This window comes from Rhinolophus sinicus, chromosome 1 (assembly GCF_057876585.1).
Source record: "Rhinolophus sinicus isolate RSI-liver-muscle chromosome 1, RSI-T2T, whole genome shotgun sequence".
Taxonomy (NCBI): domain Eukaryota; kingdom Metazoa; phylum Chordata; class Mammalia; order Chiroptera; family Rhinolophidae; genus Rhinolophus; species Rhinolophus sinicus.
In genome coordinates, this window is record NC_142501.1 from 177264556 (window position 1) to 177280600 (window position 16045).

Genomic DNA, 16045 nt, shown 5'->3' on the forward strand with positions numbered 1-16045 from the left:
TCATATCTGCTCATGGGGGGTTGGCAACCTTCAGTTGCTTCCCTTCCAGGCTTTGAGAAATCAGCCAGATGGTACATCCTATGACCAAACTACATGTGGAAGCCATCCTTTGTAGGACGTTTTCAAATTCGTTTTGGCCAACTTCATGACTCCTGCAGTTCAATTACTTACAGTTTTACTTCATTTGCTATAGGTACACATATTGCTTCTGGACTCCTTCTAAAATTTCATTGAGGTAAAAATCATTACTGCAAAGTATTTAATATTCTCTCCTATACTTGGCTTAGTGAGGAGGTAACATAAGGTACTAGAATAAAGTGTTTCCACTATACATAAATTCCAGCCCCAGCCCTGCCACATACAAACTTCTTGAGTCCAGGGATCTGGGTTTCAGTTGCTTCATCTTTGTAATGAGGCGTGGGGATGAATGATCTGATATTGTGTCATTGGAAAAGCCCATGGTTCTGTGGGTCTTTCTATATGTAATCAATCACAAACTTCATGCTGCTTTAAACAGACCCATGCTTGGCTTTCACAAATTAAAATGTGTGGTTTTGAAGATTTGTGAGAGTCCTTGAAGTACTATGACAAGTAGCAGTTTTTAGTTTTGCTAAGAAACTAGTTTTATCTGCACACACTGCAAGGTTATATGCAAGAAGGAGTGAGATTTATTATAACAAAAGCTAGACCTCCACCTACCATTTGTATCTCAATGAAGTCTCATGTTATCTTCTTATCACTCTCAGTATGAATCCAAAGGGATCACTTAATTGTTTTGATATACCTTGTTTTATTTTATGGAAATAATTTATAATGCAATATCTTCTATTACTTTGAAAACTTGGTCTTTTATATAAAGTTTGAATTATACATCAAAATTAACTAAATACAGGAGTTCTGGTCAAGATGATGGAGTAAGTAAATGCTGGGCTTATCTTCTCTTATGACCACATGGAAATTATAACTAAACTACAAAACAACCATCATTGAGAATTGCCTGAAACCTAGATAAACCAAAGCTCTACAACTAAGGACATACAGAAGAAGCTACTTTGAGACTGGTAGGAGGGTCAGAGATGCAGACTGGGCTGGTCCCACACCCACCTGTGACCATTAAAAATCAGTATGGATATCTCAGCTGTGGAGGCGCCCTGAAGGGGCAAAGAGTATTAGTGCTGCACCAGGCTCCCCAGCCCAGGATTACAGTGCCAGGGAGAGAAGTCCTCATCATTTCTGGTTGTGAAAACTAGTGAAGATTGTGGCTGAGTAAGATGGAGGAAAGCTGGAGTCCCAGATGCTCATCTAACTTATTCATGGACAGAATCACTGGCTCTGAGCTCCAGCACTGGTGCAGCAGCTGCAGAGGCAACAGGGACATATGTGGGGGGACTGAGTTGTCTGGCTTTAGGACAAGGACTGGAGGCTCAGCTTTCTCCTGGACAGAGAAGCTGGCGGAAGCCATTGTTTCCTTGTTGAGACCTCATGCTACCTGGTATACAGATGTAGGTAGCTGTCATATCTTAGTCTCAATCAAGCTGGCTAAGGCAGTTTGTTTGCCACACACTAGTGATTCAAGACCCCATCCTGCCCAACTTTTGGGCGCAGCCAAGCCACTTCCAGTGGCTTCTTCCTACAAAATCCCTGTTTTGACTCATTCTGCACTTTCCTATGGTCTCTCAAGGTTTGTGGAATCTAGACAAGAAGCATCAGGCTTGAGCATGTCCCATATCTCTGGTTGAGCAGCCCTAATCCTGGCACTAGCGGCAACTGGCCTTGGTTCATTGCTTGGCCTCTCAAGGCACTTCCAAGCATGGTGTGGGCAGTGGCCATCTGTAGATTACTTTGTGGCTCCTGCCGGGTGGCCCCAAGTAGGGCACTGGCTGCAGGTGAACTTGACCTGCAGTAGATTCCCTCCTGGGTGGTCCTGGGGCTGGAGAACCGGAGCATCAACCAGCTGCCTCCAAGGATAACAGACTCAAGGAGCAAACCAGGCAGGTGCACCAAACGCCTGCTGAGGTAGATCCTGCTCTGTAGGGTCAGCTCCTATACCCCAACTCCTCCACTGTAGTCATGGACAGTCCTCACAACCAATGAGCCTGAGGGTCAATCCCTGCCACTGATGTGCAAACAGCAGCTAAGTCTCAACTACAACAGGAGGACACACACAACCCACACAAGGGACACACCTAGAGTGCGTGGCTCAGGTGACCAGGAAGATTGTGCCACTGAGCCCCATAGCACACGTACTACATAAGGCCACTCCACAAAGACCAGGAGGCACAGCAGCCCTACCTAATACATGGAAACAAACACAGAGAGGCAGCCAAAATGGGGAGACAAAGAAACATGTCCTGAATAAAAGAAGAGAAAAAAGCTCCAGAAAAAGAGCTAAACAAAATGGAGACAAGTGATGCACCAGATGCAGAGATCCAAACACAAGCTGTAAGGGATGCTCAATGATCTCAGGGAGAACTTCAGCAAAGAGACAGGAAACATAAAAATGGATATAGAAAACATAAAAAAGAACCAGTCAGAAATAAGGAATACATAACAGAAAAGAAGAATATATTACAGGGAATTAACACTACATTAGATGAAGCAGAGGATCAAATCAGCAATTTAGAGAATAAAGTAGCAGAAAACTCCCAATCAGAACAGCAAAAAGAAAAAAAGCCAAAAAAAAAAATGAGGAGAGTTTATCAGGGCTCTAGGACATCAAGTATACCAATATTTGCATTATAGGGCCACCAGAAGGAGAAGAGTAAGAGAAAGGAATTAAAAACCTATTTGAAGAAATAACGTTGGAAAGCTTTCCTAACCGGATGAAAAAAACAGACATACAAGTCCAGGAAACACAGAGAGTCCCAAAGAAGATGAACCTAAAGAGCTCCACACCAAGACACATCGTAATTAAAGTGTCAAAGGTTAAAGACAAAGAGAGAAACTTAGAAGCAGCAAAAGAAAAGCAGTTAGTTACCTACAAGGGAGCTCCCATAAGACTGTCAGCTGATTACTCAACAGAAACTTTGCAGGCCAGAAGGCATTGGCATGAAATATTCAGTTATGAAAAGTGAGGACCCACAACCAAGATTACTCTACTAGCAAAACTATCATTTAGAATTGAAGGACAGGGAAAGAGCTTTCCGGACAAGAAAAAGAAAAGTGTTCATCACCACCAAACCAGTGTTACAAAGAATCTTAGAGGGAGTTCTTTAAGACAAAAGAAGGAAAAAATCCAAAATATGAATAATAAAATGGTAATAATTACATATCTATCAACAATTACTTTCAATGTAAATGAAACCACAAGATCACAATTTATCACATTTATCACAAATATTTACATTTCATTACAATGTAAATAAAATCCAATCACAAGATAGGGTGGCTGAATGAATAAGAAAACAAGACCTTTACATATGCTGCCTTCAAGTGACTCACTTCAGATCAAAAGACACATAGAGATGAAAACTAAAGGGATGGAAAAAGATATTTCATGAAAATGGCAACAAACAAAAAAGCTGGGATAGCAACACTTACACCAGACAAAATATACTTTAAAATAAAGACTATTACAAGAGACAAAGAAGGACCTAGTTATCCTTCTTCTGGGTATTTATCCAAAGAAACCCAAAACAATACTTGAAGGGGACTTGCTCATCCATATGTTCATTGCAGCATTATTTACAATAGTCAAGATTTGGAGGCAACCTGGTTGTCCCTGAATGGATGACTGGATAAAGAGGTGGTACATATATGCAGTGGAATATTACTCAGCCATAAAAAAGAATGAAATCTTGCCATCTGAGACAACATGGATGGACTTAGAGGTTATTGTGCTAAGTGTAGTAAGTCAGACAGGAAAAGACAAATGTCATATGATTTCACTTATAAGTGGAATATAAAGAACAAAATTAATTAAACAGAAATAAACTCATAGATAGAGAGAACATTTTGATGGTTTCCAAATGGGAGGAGAGTTGGTGATGGGTGAAAAAGGGGAAGGGATTAAGAAGTACAAATTGGTTGTTACACAGTAGTCATGGGGACATATATTATAGCATGAGGAATATAGTCAATAATATTGTAATAACTATGTATAATGTCAAATGGGTAATAGATCTATCGGGGTGATAGATGAGATGGGGGTTGGCAGACAGGGTGAAAAAGGTAAAGGGATTAAGAAATACAAATTGGTAGTCATAAAATAGTCATAGGGATAAAAAGCTGTGGTAGCAATAAAGTAAAGCATATAGAATATAATTATTAATATGGTAATAACTATGTGTAGTGACAGGTAGGTACTTGTCAGAGGGATCTCTTTGTAAATTATATAAATGTCTAAATATTATGGTGTACAACTGAAATTAATGTAAAATAATATTGAATGTCAACTGTAATTGAAAAAATTTAAAAAGGAGGACAAGTTAAAGGGGAATAAAAGTTTCAAAGTTCCAGGTATAAAACAAACAAGTGTTGGGGATGTAATACATAGCATAGGAAATACAACCAATAATATTGTGATAACATGGTACAGCGTCCAGTGGTTGCTGGACTTATCATGGTGATCACTTCTTTAGCATAGGGAATATAATCAATAATATGGTAATAACTGTATAGTGCCAGGTGGGTACAGTTGAATAACTATGATGTACACCTGAAACTAACATAATATTGTACGTTAGCTATATTTTAATAAAAATCTAAAACAAATTAACTAAACACAGTTCTTTGATGGAAACCAGAAACATAGGACATATGGAAAAGTCCCATAAGCCTCCATATTTTCAATTCATATCAGCATTTTCTAACTGATCTATCTAACGCACTCACAGATTCCAAAAGCTTTGATGATTTACATAAATCAATATATGCATATACTGTTAAAATATAGCCATGCTTTTCTCTAAATTAACAAACCTATATATAAAACTGCTTAATGGGTGGCATAAATTATAGTGCAAATTCTCTAATAATTTCAAAATCATTGTTTGATTTTTAGAAATGCTTGGTATATAATCTTCTTTTTGGTACGACTATCACTAAGTAATGCCTCTGCCTAATCCATGATTTGACATAGAGAACTACATCAAACTTTTTAACATTTTCTCCCATTTAATTGACAGTCATTAAGTTTCTCAATAAGTAGAGAATTTCTCTTGAGATCAACACTGTTCATAGTGCTGACTCCTCCGTGTCCGTTGAATAGCAAATGCAAATGTATATATATATTTTCTAACCGATGTCTGAGATTTTTATAGATTTAATTTTCTATTATTATATAAAAAAACATGACAATAAATCTGAATCTCACTTGTAATAAGATTAAACTAATCCTTTAGATCAAGTGAGAGTTGTAAAGTGGTATTTAAGAACATGGGTGTGTAGCCAGGATACTCTAGTTAAAATCCTGGCTCTGCCGCCATTTAAGTTTTAAATAAACTCTCAATTCCTCAGTTTCCTTGCCTATTGAATTGAATGGTTTCTGGCCCTTGATTTATTGTTAATATGGATGCTATTAATGTCTGCGACTAGCTGTCGCATAGCAAATTAAATAGAGGTGATATTTAACTGAGAAGGTTGAAAACAAGGATTTGCACTTTTGTCATCTTCTGGCCGCATATTACTCCCACAGTCTTCTTCTATCTTCTGCTTCTTTCTCCTTTGCAAAAATCCCCACTCTTCCAGAGAGACAGCAGTCCCTGGTGTTTGCCTGATGCTGCCCCCACAACTCTCTATCTACCAGCTTTCGCCATCTCTGTCAGCTTTCTCAGAGTCCTACTGAGGCTACAGTATACCCAAGCACTTTTTGATGATGGCTGAGATAGGAACAGTGGTGGTGGCTACAACCTCTTGGGGGCAGGTGGACACTAAGTGTCTGTCCTCCAACATGCTAACACTAGAGCTGCCACCTTTCCTTCTGGTGTTTCGGCCTACTTTGGGTAGAGGGAAAAAGAAGTGGATGGGCCAGTCCAAGAGCTGTAATAAGTGCAGTGAGCCATGTGGAGGTCCAGCAGACTGGCTGGGGCCAATGTGGCTCTTGTGCCTACCATGAGGTCTCTGTAACATGGGACTTAGGATGGACATGGGACAAGGGAAAGCCTTGAGCATTACTAGGTGGAGAGCCCATGTTTTTGCCAAAGGGCTGATCTGATAGTTTGGCCAGTGATGGCACTGATCAAACATAATAGCTGCAAACTTTGGAGAAGTAGAATCCTAAAGGTCCTCATTAGACATTAATCTGTAGTTGATGAGGAGTCTGACAAGGTCCCAGGAGAGGGCTGGGGCAGTTTGGGTGGTAAAAGCCCTGGGTTGGGAGGAAGGAAGCTTGAGACAAAGATTATCTGTCAAGATATAGACACATTTTAACAACAGATAAAGCCATCCCAGTGTCTGTTGGCTAAACATTGGTACTATCTAGATTAACAATGGGATTTCCACTACCGTGTTTCCCTGACAATCAGCTCTACTGCATCTTTTGGAGCAAAAATTAATATAAGGCCCGGTCTTATTGTACTATAATATAAGACCAGGTTTTATATAATATAAATAAGATCTGGTCTTATACTAATTTTTGCTCCAAAAGATGCATTAGAACTGATTGTTCAGCTGGTTTCTTTTTCATCCTATACAACCAGATTATAAGTTTGCTGCACACTTAGAACCCAAGACTGTCTAACAATAATTCAAAACACAGTACTTGACAATTTCTTTTGCATTAAAATCTATGTGCAATTAAAGAATTTTCCACTAATTGTCAGAAAAGACTTTAAGGAAAGAATGAAAACTCAGGAAATGTATGCCTTCTGATGTATAATCTGCCAAGAATCCGGACCATTCTTATCAGTAGAGAGTATTAACACTTATTATCTTAGTTCTGTTTAGCATTTCTCTAGAAATCAGATAATTATTTCACTCTGTGGACTTATGAATCAGGAAGTCCAGGTTAAAAGCTTCAGGTAAAGGTTATTTTGCTTCTCTAATCGTATATTAACACTTACTGAGAAAAACAGATATTCTAACACTCTGTAAAGCATTTCTCTATCTCTAGATCTTGAATTGGCCTTAATTCGAAATTATCCTAATATGACAGGCTACTTTTAAGGCAAAATAATACTTAAGAAGAATTTTATTTTTGATTTGATTTGATTTAATTTGACTGAGGGCTTCAGGGGTATGTGAAAGGGATATATTATATCAAAGTGGGAAGATTGTCCATAGTCAGTAGGAGCTGGAAGTAGCAGAGGAGGTCACGGCACTTTGGCTACAGATGAAGGGCTGAAAAACTTAATGCAGATATTTCCATACATAATTTGGAGCAGAAATTCAGCTCTCTGTTATGAAATGGGGACTTAACCAAGATAGCTATTTGCATTTTAAAATATTAGGTTGGTGCAAAAGTTATTGCGTTTTTTGCTATTATTTTCAACCTCTTAAACCGCAATTACTTTTGCACCTATCTAATAGTTTTAACAGTCTGGTTCAGTTGTATCTCCTTTTAGAGAACCAACAGAAAAAAATAATAAACCATGCATGTTGTGTGTATGTAAAAGACTGTAAGAAAAGCACAAGATGCTCCCCCATCATTTCTTCCTAAGAATGAAAGTTACAAAGCCCTTAAAACCACCCAATTTAAAATCCTGTATATGTCAATAACTTTCTTGTATAGATGTGATTCTTCTTGGACAAATATAGTTCTCCAAAACAGAGCAAAAATTACTGTTTATATCTCCTTATTTATAAAACAAGTGATTTCTATATCTAAAAATATGAAGAAACCTCGTAAATGAAAGGGAATGTGTTATCATGAATGCTCAGCATCAGAGATTAACAGATAAAATCATTGTTATAAAAACCAATCTAGAGTACAAAATAGCTCCAAACTTAATATCATGAGGAACATTTTCATAAATTATGCTGTTATATTATTTTTATATATTTATATTTATGTTATCATGCTACCTGGAACATTAAAATCATCAAGGTAGAATTTGAATTGAACATAAATCCCTAAATGATGTAGACAAGTGTTTAAAATAGAAAAGTAAAACATCAGAATGATAATACACTTGGTCAGATAAACTTATATTTTAGACTTTGTTGTAAGTTATTTATTTTTTAAGTAGCAAAAAAAAAAGCCGTTTCCTCTCTTTATCATTTTATAAGTAATCGTGCTTGAAAGCAAAGAAAATAGGTGATAAAAACAGTGAAAGATGATATAATTAGAGGAAAACAGATGAAGGTTGCATGAATTAAGAAAGAGTAGTGTGAATCTGGAAAGTAAATAAAGAAGAAATAAAAAACAGGTTCATATTTAAAAGAATTTTCCACATTTTTAACAATATTAGCCTATCGTAATGTGAAATATATCTGAATTTTCTCCACTGACTCTTACAAAATTCTTAGGAAATTATTCTTGCCCAATGAAAGAACTCCCATTTTATGAATATAGTTATGCTAAAAATATCGTGAGTGAAAACTTTGGTAAAGCCTACTAATATGAATTATATTGCTGACATATAATAAAAACAAGTATATAATCTTGAACAGATAAATGGATACTCTAGTATTAATATTACTATCACAGATTTGTACAAGCTCAAATGAGTTTTTATCTAAAGGCCTTGAGATACTTTTTATGATAAAAGTTTTATGGCATTTATGACGAATATTTTCATTTACATATTGTAATGAAGAAAGTGAAGCATAGAAAAGACTTAAAATTGCCAGCATGTCCTCTACCATGCCCTACAAATACACTGATTTATCAGTCTTTTACTGATAGAATAAAAGTTAAATAAAAAACAAAAAACAACAAGAAGTAGAGTTTTCTTATCATTCCATTTTATAACTATTCTGTAACTTGTTATAAAATGAAAATTTGATGAAAATATAAACAAAAGCAAGCATGTCTTTTGCTGTATAAAATGCACCTTCATCATCAGCCTTCTTTGTCTTTGACCACTGAGTGCTCTACTCAGGATTAAAAAAGTAAAGAGAACAGTACTAGAAGTTGATACTATATGTTCTTCCATGAAAAAAATTCTACAGTTTATGGGTAAGTTATGTTACTTATCCATAAGCTAATTGTATTAGAATGTGTATTTTGTAAAATTATAAATATGCTTTTAAATATTTTAAATTTATATATTTTATCCAAAAATTATAGATTAATTTCCCTACTTCATTCTCAGCTATGTACATTGGAGAGATAATAAAAAATAAAATGAAACCTACACCTTAAAAGATAGTAGAAGGGCATGGAAAAGAAAATTTATGTACATATAAAATTATAAAATATAATAGCATAAATTATCATCAAAACTTTAGTGACTGATGTAGACATTAAATGAAGTTTCCTCAGAGCACAAACACATTAAAAGCCAAGAAAATTATCAAAGATGAGGTCAGCAATTGTTGTCACGAAGCAGCCTAGTCGTCTGTCCCCTCGTGCCTATCCCTGAAGAAAGAAGAGTCTGTGAGACTGTTCCTTTCAGGGACCTTGCTTTACCTATGTGCATACATTTCATGCCTCTCTGTTTGGCCCCCAAAAGATGGTTTGCCAGCCAATGACTGGTAAAATTTCTCAGGGGAGAAACAACCTAAGCCAGGCGGAACCGTGTGGGGACCACCAGGAGAACTCACGGGGTCGACAGAGGTGGGCACAGTCCCCACCTTCCCCCGGTTAAGGAGAGCTTCTGCCTATGTGGCTATATTCCTTCCCACAACCTGCTTGGGAAGTAATAACATCAGTTCTCCTTCCATTCTTAACAATAAGTTTTAGCATAAAGGATTTGTTCCTGGGGAGGCACATATCATAATTGTTAAGACATCATGGGACTTTCTATTCCGGCTGTTTGCAGGCAAGGGTGATTGATTTCAATCAGTTTTCTAGTATGACGTATGAGACTCACAGACCGTGGAAAAAAACAATGCTACTTCCTTGTATGTTTATCAATAAAAGCCACAAGACAGCCTGATTCTGGGCTCTCAGTCCTTTGAGGCTGCGAGACCCTTGGCCCTCTGATTCAAAAGTTTCTTGATTTCTGTTTTTCTTAACCCTTTGCCATCCCTTCTCGTTCTCTCACTGCCCGTGTTGCGCTGGACGCAACAAGCCATAACTAAGTAGATTCTTCAACAACTCATTTTACTGATGTTTCAAGTTTGTCCTTAGACGAAGATGGACGAAAATGATCACTTTCTTTGATTTATTGGGTGCTAAGAGAGGACTTTTTGTCCAAATATAATACAATGATACCTTATATACCTTTAGTAGAAGACCAAAACTTTGTCACAGTAAGAGTTAAATTTAAATATGTAAACAAAAGTGGTAGCCTTGGTAATACAGTAACTAAAATTCACAATGTGGTATATATATTTAAATATCAGAATCACTCCTAACTGCAGGTTTTCACTCAGGACTTAGGGAACCACACAGCAGCATGGAATGGGAAAAGAAAGGAGAGTTGGTTTGAGGATCTAATTTTGTTACTTAATAACATAACCCAAGGAAAGTTTTGATCAAATAATATAATGTCTTAATGAACTGTATTGGGAAAAATAGCTACCCATATGAAAAAAAAGTAACTTGAATCTCCACCAAAGATTTCGCATCTTCCACGAAAATTTCAAATGGAAAGTTAAAAAAAAGAAAAGAAAAAAAGCAGTAAGAGTGTTTTTGGTTTTTTCATATTTTAGAGTGAGGTTAAATTAAAAAAAAAAAAAAGAACGAAATATGGCCCTAAGGCCAGAAATTATAAAGGAAACATCTTGGATACATTTCACCTAATAAAAATGCAAATTTGCTCTCTGAGAAAACACTACAAAAAAACCCACAAACTAAAAATCTATCTGTAAGTTATGTAACTGATAATGCTTATATTATTGATAACTTAAAAGCTTGTAGCAATGAAGGAGAAGTGGAACAACTCTTGTCTGAGAATAGTGTTGAGTGTCTACAAACTGTTCTTAAGAAAAGAATTCACATATGAAGAATTTATGGAAAGCATTGGAAGCAATGGCAGGAAAGAGGGAAAGTGGCAGGCAGCTAATACAGGGAACATTATCAAAGCAGCTACCACTGTGGCGACAATAGCTAATCCTATAGGGAAACTTGAGGAATCTCAAAAACATAGGCATCAGGGTTATAAACACAAGGGGTCACGGAAAGTGGATTATTTACCACTAATTCGTCCCAGCCATTGGTTCAAAGCTGCCCTAAGGAGTGTCGATTCTCTGGCACTTGTGGTCCACTATGCTAAAGGTCAGAATGACCTCTGTAGCCTTGGATTATTGGTAACAATATTGCACTGTAAACTTGAAATTTGCTGAAGGCAAATCCGAAGCATTCTCACCACACACATACACAAAAAACAAAATGGTAACTATGTGAGGTGATGGCTATGTTAATTAGCTTAATTGTGCTGATCATTTCACAATGTATGCATATATCAAAACATCAATTTTACATGTTAAATGTAAAAAGAAAAATATTTGTCAATTATACCTCAATGAAGCTGGAAAAAAGAGACTTTAATTGCATTTGTCCTGAGAGTAAGGATCTGATAGTTAATTTGTCCCCTCTCTTACTTAAGTACTTACTACTCAAATCATCTCCCCTTTTTAAAATATGCCTTTGTCCAACACTGACAGAAGCACATACCACAAACCTCATGGCCTTTGGATGGAGTCACTCTTTATTTTTGAGGACATAGGGAAAGAGACGTGAAGTGTTTCCCTGAGGTAAAGGGTGTTAGTCATAAAGGTGGATTTGCAATGTTATAGGTCACATCGTACCAGTACTGAGCATGGCAACACAATGACAAGAACATCCATGCACTGTTTAACACATTTATTTTCGCGCGTTTGTGATATTCAGGGCCTCTAAGCACAGGGCATGAGGCAGAGGCCCTTCTTGCTGGTACTACGGGCAGTCCTGAGGATATGTGATATGTGGTTACTGCAACCACCACCTAAAGACAGTGGATCTTGTCATATATTTTCAGCTATACATCTATAACAGAACTGATGGTTGTTGGATGAGACGGGATTTGGGGGGGCTGGGTGAAAAACAGGTGAAGGAATTAAGAAGCACAAATTGTAAGTAATAAAAAACTGAAGGGAATATAAAGTATAGCATAGGGAATATAGTCAATAATATTGTAATAACTGCGTATAGTGCCAGGTGGGTACTACACTAATTGGGGAGATCACTTAGTAAATTATATGTGTATAAATGTCTAACTACTATGTTGTACACAATAGTAGTTGTGCAACAACTACTATGTTGAAACTGATATAAATTAATATTGAATGTCAACTATAATTGGAAATTAATTTAAAAATAATTTTTAAAGATGCACATCTATATAGCTCTTGTGATTGCCACCAAATGAGTCATGTTAAAAATACATGAAATATGAAATAACAATAAATGTTATTTAACTAGAGAAAAGGATATACCCTAAATTAGGTTCTAGTTTTGCATCACTACTTGGTCTTAAAGTGTTTTTTGTTTTTGTTTTTCACTTGTTCTATTAAAATATGTCAAGGGATTAGGAGACTAATTGTCATAAATAGTATAAATTCTGTTCTTTAAAAAAAAAGTAGATTGTAGTATTGCAGCAACATAAGTGATGGATACAATGCTAAAACTGAAGTAGCAAATAAAACAAATAATTATGCCACTATTTTAAGTAAATACCTAAAGTCTCTTTTTTGGTGCTCTAGGCATTATTAAAATATAGTTGGTGTTATACATTTTTTATCTTGATAAACAAAAAATGGAAGTGTCTTCTTTTCTTGGAGTTTTATTTTCTCTATTGCATCAAAAGTATTAATATAAGAAGTTGACATTAATACGAATCAAGACACTAACCAAAATGAAACGTTACGTTTTGGTTTAATAGTTCTAGTCTATCAGATCCCTGAAAAGGTAAAAGAGAACAACTTTAATTTTAGTGTGTTTTTTTTCCTACAAAATGCACATAAATATATCTCATTAGAGAACTAGTAAAGCTAGATTAGTTTTCATACCACAGTTCTTCAACTCTAATATACAAATCTAGATTATATAAAGAATTTAAAAGTTAGTATCATAATATAATATATACAAATGTTTTGTTCATTTTCAAATGTTTGTTTTATGTTTGATCAGTTCACTACATTGTAATAATTAAAGACATAGTCTTTTAACCACCATAGGCTCTTTATATTAGACTCAACATGTTTTCATTAGAAATAGCTTTATAATGCATTATTCTTATAAAGCACATACTACCGTGTTTCCCTGAAAATAAGACCTAGCCGCACAATCAGCTCTAATGCATCTTTTGGAGCAAAAATTAATATAAGACCCGGTATTATATTATATTATATTATATTATATTATATTATATTATATTATATTATATTATATTATATTATATTACCTGGTCTTATAGTAAAATAAGACTGGATTTTACATTAATTTTTGCTCCAAAAGGTGCATTAGAGCTGATTGCCTGGCTAGGTCTTATTTTCGGGGAAACATGGTATATATAAAATTCATAGTAGAAACATTGAAAATCATCTGTGAATAGTGAATCAACTTGTGAATTCTAGCTGCCAGAAATAACCAGAATTAATATTTCTCTGTATATGTTCCAGATTTAACTTTACATGAAAAATACATATTTATCCAAAAGTGAGTCATACTGAACAAATATACTCTTTGGTAAACTGCCTTGTTGACTTAATTATATATCATGCCCAGTTTTCCATGTCAAAAGTGAACTATCTAAAATAATGAAAACCCCATTTATAAACACATCTATGAACATCGATTAGTTTTTAGTTTGTGTTTGCGTAGCAGAGCAAGGAGGCACCATGTAAACTGCTGCATGTTGTGGGAGAAATGATTCTTTGTGGTCAAAACTGATTCTTCCTCAGATGATACGACTTACACAAAATGATAAAATTCTGCAGGAAAAACATACATGATTTGTTTATTTTTTTCCTTTCCAAGATGGATAATTCCATACTCATGGATTATTCTAAAAATGTCCACATTTTATCACATTTCATAGACAGGCTTTCTAACAATTAGAATGACAATATTTTGAGAGATCAGAAACAGAAGATATCTACTGTAATGTGCTTTCACTGTTGTATCAATACTAAATACGATATACACCTGCAATATTTAAATTTGGGATTTTGTTTTTAAGGAAAAATATGTAATAAATTCCACCCACTGCCTTCAAGTATATGAGTCATTAACAACTTTACAATACTAGTGACAAATATATTAAGTTGAATTGAACTACTTAGAGAAACATGATCAGGCAGAATCATCCATGCTTATGTCAGTATGCAGAAAATATCATGTCATATGTTGGTAAGACACCGCATGGCCTGGTAAACTGCATGGAAATGGGGCTTAAGCTTAGGTGGAGGGACAACTACTTGGAAATAGACCCCTGACTCACTGCCCATGGCAGAGTAAGTTGTAGAGTAACTGTCCCAGCTGTTTTACTGAAATAAAGTCTAGCCTTTCATAGACCATGAAATAATAAAGGGTATCTCAGCAGTAGTTATATTTCCTGGATAAGGAAAGAGATGCTGAAAGAGACTTGACTAAGAGACATTAATGGGACACTTTATGTTGTAAAGAGCACTTAGTCAGTAGACTGTGTAGAAAATTGCATTTTCTAAGAAATTAAATTTTCTTTAAAAAATCACTAGACCAGATATTATTGCATACACATACATATGTATGGAAATATATAATAGATTTCAACTCTAAAATAGCAGAGATTATTGTAGTCAGTGGGAGTATTAAGGAAATATATACAAACATCCATGAATAAATACATATGCTGCAGGAATTTTAAAAATATGAACCTTAGAGTCTCTGCCCCTGTTATCCTCCCTGCCCGATGCCCTCTTCCCCAACTCATTTGACTAGCCATTCTGTACTCCTTGGGGGAGGAATGACCCAGCAGAAAAACAATGAATAAATACTGATAGAAATTATCTGTTTTAATTTCTACAGTAAATATTGGTAGACATAACCCACATAAAGAAAAGCTCTTTGAAGTCCTCAATAGCTTTTAGAGTGTAAAGTGGTTCTGTGATCAGAATAACAGTTAGGAACCCAGTTGGTTGCACATCTCTCTAGATGGAATTGATGAAGGCCTGTCAGAGAACTCCCTTCAAAAAATAGAAATTCATGAACATTTATATGTGTATAACAAACAACAAAATAGGTTCAGTGTACATGTGACATTTTAATTGTTATCTAGCTTGGATTGAACATATTCAGACTCTGGACTAACTACTACAAATCATTTAAAGACAGAATTACAGCTTAATCCAAGGATTTATTACCTAATTTACAAAAGTGGACTTTAGGTCTCTACAGAGCTGGAGAGGGATCTACTATATAAAAAGAGGTAATGTTGTCTTTTATAGGATGACAGTGGCAGTGATTTCTTATTTACTCTAGGGCCTCTGTCAGCTCATGATGCTAGAAAATCTGTGAGTGAATAACCTTTTTATTTTTGAAGTAGCTGTTTCAGATAAAGCTGTATCTACCTAATAAAGAGAGAAAAAGAAAGGTGTTTTGGCCTACTACATACACCTTAGGTTTTAATGTCCATTCAGTAATACAATAATGACTACTTTTGGCTTCTGAGCAGTTCACCCACAGTGCTGGACGTGATCCCATTTTGTTACATAATGAATAGTAAGTAGGGGGGGAAAGGTTGTCAAGGTGTAGCTGACCTAGTGAACACACTTTTAAAAGAACTGGAAAAGGAAACTATTGCACTCTAGTGCAGGTTCTGTCAACTTGAGACAGAACACATCTATCATAGCCCAACAATAATTCATCATAATATGGCTCCTTTCAGCCTCTGACCAGTAATTTGGACATGATCCTCCTAAGGGAGTGGAGCATTTGTAGATGAGGCTTCATATTATATTGATGGATCTGGTAAATTAGGTTTTGCCTTGTAGCTATTGAGCAAATTAGCTGTTGAAATTCCCCGCCCCACCCCAACAA

The 16045-nt window shown here is 35.7% G+C and overlaps 1 protein-coding gene across 1 annotated transcript in view; it reads right to left on the minus strand.

Annotated features, from left to right (window-relative positions):
• Positions 1 to 16045, minus strand: part of STPG2 (sperm tail PG-rich repeat containing 2) — a 517806-nt gene that overhangs the window by 215563 nt on the left and 286198 nt on the right. The window lies entirely within an intron of this gene.